Source organism: Carassius carassius, chromosome 4, assembly GCF_963082965.1.
Source record: "Carassius carassius chromosome 4, fCarCar2.1, whole genome shotgun sequence".
Classification (NCBI taxonomy): Eukaryota; Metazoa; Chordata; class Actinopteri; order Cypriniformes; family Cyprinidae; genus Carassius; species Carassius carassius.
The window spans coordinates 952,440-958,105 of record NC_081758.1 but is presented as its reverse complement, the minus strand read 5'-3'; the positions used below and the strand labels follow the sequence as shown (position 1 = coordinate 958,105).

The 5,666-nt window shown below is 40.9% G+C and overlaps 1 protein-coding gene across 2 annotated transcripts in view; it reads left to right on the top strand.

The window, feature by feature from the left end:
• The first annotated feature begins 657 nt into the window (after positions 1 to 657).
• Positions 658 to 5,666, top strand: part of flrt1a (fibronectin leucine rich transmembrane protein 1a) — a 49,133-nt gene continuing 44,124 nt past the window's right edge. For both annotated transcript variants that reach the window (XM_059544293.1, XM_059544285.1), the window contains exon 1: positions 658 to 819. The gene's annotated coding sequence lies outside the window, so the exon portion shown is untranslated. The remainder of the gene's footprint in view (positions 820 to 5,666) is intronic.

Below are 5,666 nucleotides of genomic sequence, written 5' to 3'. Positions count from 1 at the left end.
GTAGCCTATAGGACCTGTTTTGTGAGGTCCCTCTATCTTTCAGGGATGATATCTCTAGATGAATTCGCAGATACTGTATGAGAGAGAAAGCCCTCTCCTCGTCCGTCACTCCTCAGCGCATAAAGCTCTTATTGCACTCTCAAACATCCTCCGCTTGACATCGCTGACAAATGGCAGGCGAATCAAGCTGACACGAACGAGACAATACAGCAAGCTCTCTAACGACCGGGACTGCGATTCACTCCAGAGAGTCGGTTCGCTCGGACGGGTCATTGTAATGATTCGATTCTTTCGATCACCATTTCAAAGTGATCCCAGAAATCCAGTAGTGGAGTGTGTTTGTGTGTATAGTAAAACACATTTTAGTCAAATACAGCAATTTATTTTATTCATACTTACCGAGAATAAACACTTTGCGAATCAGTTCAAATGAATCAAGGAACCGACTCGTTTGCGACTCGGACTCGTGAATGATGCTCTCGGACTAACAAGGCACAGTGATGCTCAGAGAGGAGGACAGAGGACTCGGGGAAGACGACAGAGTTCTGTGCAGCGGTTTCTCTTCAGCGTTATGATTCATTTAGAGTAGTGTTTTATTACTGCGTAGCACGCGGTGGATTTTATAGCAAAGGAAAACACGATAGGCGATATGGGTGTATGATCTTAATCATGATTTATAGGCTACAGCGGACCGTCACTTCATTCTGAATCAGCCTGAATAGCGTGCAACTTCTGAAGGGAAATAACAGAAAAACCTTTTACTCGGTAAAGGACAGATGGATGGAGAGACAGGCAGAAGAAGGGCTCTGTGATGAAAAGGTAAGTTGTGTTAATATTGCATCTGCTGAGTCTACGCAGTTTCTAGGCTTCGCCGCGCATCACAGCTGTGGATGAATGCAGCTCTGCTGGAATAAAGCACCAGACACACGAAGCACAGATCTGTTCACACGTGCGATGTGTGTTTCTGCGCATCTTTAATGGTCTCTCTGCAATCGTGCAATCGACGCGTCGCGAGCCTGGCTCTTCAGAAGCGCACGACAGTTCAACCTTTAACAACGCGTCCCGTTCCTTTCTCTGGAATAACGGGGGTGTTTTTATCGTTTAAACGAATAAAAAAAAGTTAAATAATAATTAATGCGCGCGTGCTTTGGTGTTCTTGACCTCATGATAAACGCTCGTGTTATAATTGTCATTCATGGTGTGTAATCGGGCTGGTAACTGCTTAGTCGCACATTAATGCGCTAACAGCAGTAAACTGTGCATGGTGCTGCGAACAGAGAGGAATCTGGGGTGTACAGGCTTCTCCTGAGGGTGCTGTCAGATGCATTCTTTTACCTGACACATATCATTGAAATAGGTGTCACGAGAATCACACCTGTATCTGTCACAGCCCTCGAACAGGAACAACCGAGAGATGCGCTCTCCGCCTGTCAATCATTTTAACTGCACAGATGACTGGCACTGGGTAGGCTGACGTCAGAGGAGGGCGGGGCCTCGGGAAGAGAAGGTGTTGTTGAGGCTAGCCAACGAGGTTAGTGAACAGCTCCAATCACCTTGATCACCTTTATTTTTTTATTTATTGTGCTCTCTGAAGAGTTGATACTGTCACATCAGCAGTAAACAGGACTGTCATTGCACATTCAGTATGTCGGCTAAAGAGTGTATATATAGAGAGAGAGAGAGAGTCTAATTATTGTGTTCTATCATCAAAACTAACTATTCTTAACCATAACCATCATTTTAACACCAGTCTGGGTCAGGGAATGTTTTTGAGACATGAGCAATAGCTCTAGGTATTACAGTCTCCAGACGCACCTGTGTTATCAGAGAAGATGTGTCTTTGAGTCAATAGGGACACCTAAGACATATCCTCGCTGGGTTAAAACGGCTTTAATGTGGTGTTGTTGAATGAATAATCCCCCGGCCTCGAGCACAGCTCTCCCACAGGACACTCACTTTCTTTATCAAATGCATCAAAATTAATTGAGAAAATAAGAAAAATCTGTCCATGCAGAAAGAAAAATAAACTGTACAGATATTTAGTTTGTTTTAAGCATAAACTCACTTAATTTTGACATTTCACCTAAAGTACTTTGTCTTCTCAATTAAATGTATGTTGATTGAGCAATACTAGTAGTTATTAATAATTACACATAATCAACTATCAACCACAAATTCTCCATCAGTGTAATCCGAAAAGACTGGAAGGGCACATTTAGGACAAACAAGGACAACGATGCAGTTATTAGTGAATGGGCTGAATCTCTTCTTCTGTATAAGAGCTGTATGAATGCTGCTGATAAGAGGGCTTCTCCTGAAGAATATCATTGCTCTCCTCTTATAGTCATCTCCATCGCTCCATCTTCTCCTCGTGTTGTGATGTTCCTCTGATCTCACACAGATGCCCTCTCTCTGTGTCTGCTGTGAGCAGCCGTGATGCTGAGAAAGCCTAACAGAGGAGAGACATGGTGTGTGTGTGTGTGTGTGTGTGTGTGTTGTCTCATTCACGGGGGACAGCTGGCTAGCAGTAGGGTACAGTGGCACTGCCAAAGGAAGTCAGTCCAGACCACAGCACAGATTAACATCCAAGATCCTGCATGTGACCAGTGCATACTAAACACTAATACGCTTGCAAACGCCTGCTTTCATAATATTTCAGATAAACCGCTTGGGTCTCAGATGTGCAGTGTGCAAGTGATTTTTCACAATAAAATACTATTTTAGTCTTGTCACGTTTAATTCAATGTGTTAATTTAATTCAAACCCTACACCTTTTTTTTCTCAGTGTGCACAGTGAGATTTTAGAACCTTAAAACTGTAACATTAGGTTATACAAGTTTTACATATCCATAGCAATAATAATAGCAAAATAGTCATAGTGTTATCAATGCACACATAATTCATGAACACAGAAAGGTGTTGACACTACATGCATGCTTTCCTTAAATGCATGCACAAGACATACAATTACACAAGTGCAACGTGATAAATCATCCACAGCACATTCTACACATTTAATGCATGCAACACGCACAGTGCATAAAATAAGATTCTAGTACCATTATGCTCCCGCTTCCCACCACACACAACACTCACATTATGAATTCTCTGCATGTGATATGTGCTGCACCTGCACTGTAGGACACACAGGGGACTCCACACACACATTTTACCCCTGTACCTTGACAAATGGAGCGTATTGCATCACATCAGCAGTGGGTAAAACGTTAGCATATTGTGCGAGGAGATTATAAAAGTGGATTTCATAGAAAACTGTGAAGCGGTACAGCTGCTAGCTCAAGGCACGCACGCTCTTACATACAAATCAAGAGGTGGCCGCCAGTAACCATGGAAACAGGATTAGGCCCACCCCGCTGAAACAAAGCCCACCTAAAACAGCTCAGATACGGGAGGGAATGACTCTCCCGACTAAAGCTTCCCGTTTGATTAATGCAGCATGGATCGATGGATTCCGCCCCAGATTCACACTGATGCTGTACTCTAGATGTGCTGGGATCTGTCCAGACTCTTCATCTGTGAGTGTGTGTCCGCCGGAGCCCAGCCGGACACCAGATACAGCTTTCTTGGGTGCCTTTAGCTGATTTGATTGAAGGTTTGTGTGGAGTATTTCAGTTTCCTCACCATTCATTTAAATGCAGGCCCATATTCCAAACTGGATGTAGAGTGGAATGGGAAATTAAAGGATAGTTCACCTTCAGTTGCATAGTGTTTTTGTTTTTTTTAGTTCAGTACAAAACAAGCTTCTTGACTGTCAGGCTGGTGTTTCCCATAATACAAAGTGCCACCAGTAACTGTCAAGTTTCAAGATTATCAGTGAAAAACAGCTTTCATATGGCTTGAAAAGACTTGAATGAAGCACATAAGTCAGATGTCAACTACTTCTGTGGTGTTCTGTCATTTTTAACCACTTTCACTGATGTGAACAGCAGTCTGGACCTCTTCCGCGGAAAAGCATTAAAAACTGTCCTGGAGCAGAACCAACTGGGAAGCATTGCTTGAAATATTATTTTTTTGAATTATTGAGTTTGTTTGGAGATGAGGCTGTGTTAGTTTTACTGTTACATCTCCCAAGAGTTCCTGATGTCTCCCAGATCTAAACTTCTGTCTGCTCGCCCTCACATCGAGTGAACACAATAGGAAGATATGTGTCTTCTGTTGCACACAAAAGAAGAGGATTTCCCAAACTGCTGTTTTTTCACCCAAATTGAAGAGCAAAGCTCCAAAGAAGAAGACAGAACACAGTAGTAACCCAACACCATTTTCAACTAAAGCAATGGCAAACTTTTGAAAGCGAGTTTCAAAGTTCATATAAACTACAAAACTGCGAGAAGAACTGTGATCAGGTGCAATAACAGTCTATGGCTTTAAAGATGTGTGCAAAGACACCGTGCAGAGATGATGCACACAAACAAACATGCAGCCATCTGCTTGCATTGACACACACACACTCACACACACACTCACACACACACACACACACACTCACTCACACACACACACACTGCAGCTTGGCACTGACTGCTTATCTCTGATGTTTAGTCACTTGCATCTGACTCCAGTCTGGTTCTGAACAAAACGGGTGCAAGCTGCTTTTAGATGGTTTGAATTGGACTCGAATGTGAATTCCTGAGATCTGCTTGTGTCTGACGGGGTTCGAGGCATGCGTTTGTCTTGTTTATAACGGCGATGGAGGGGAGCAGAGGCTGCAGTTTCCTCATGCTTTATGCCTCCTGAATTCTTCCTAATTTCACTTGTTGTAGAAATCAGTTGGCATTGTGCTGACTCCTACATCATCACTATAGCAACCGGTGGAGATATAGTGAAGTAAACTGCTCAATGTTGAATAGTGTGGAGTATCCTACAGTTCTGAACACACAGGTACAGGTAAAGCCTCACAAAAGACTTTCTGTCTGGGTTTACAATAAAATATCTAGATATTTAGAGATACATTTACTTTGAGAAACATCACATGATAAGGTTTGCCAAAAAAAAAAAAAAAAAAAAATCACAGTGCAAACAGTTTTCATGGGATTCAGCCATATGTGTGTTTTGATTTGCATATAATTTTTAATAATTTGGCACCAGTGTTGTTTTATTATCGGTGAGATGCTAATTTAGTTTTATTAATATTTTGCATAATTTTTTATATTGATGTTTTCCATTTTCATTTCTAATTAAATGTTTTTAGTGTGTATTTGTACATTTTAGTCATATTTTTAACACTAAATATTTTATTTCAGTTTTAGTAATATTAGTACATTACAGTTTTTTACAATCACTTTGTTACTATTTTCAGAACCTTGATGTCATTTTTCACAACTCTAGACACAAAACTCACAACCAATGATCAAAATGCACATTTTTCAAAACTCTAACCCTTTTCTCAATTGCTTGGATACAATACACATAAAACTTAGATCATTTGTTCATTCAACAAAAATCACCTGTTCAATATGACACAACTTAACATCAAAGTGCTACTATTTCAAAAGGCAATCCACACATTACATTTCAAATGAGTGTCTATTCATTTCCTTACAATGATCTAACTATCAATTGATACAACTGCTCAAAATGATAAGTAACTGTTGCATTACTCTTAATGCATAGTTGTATGGAAACAGACAAACAATCTTCCATGTTTA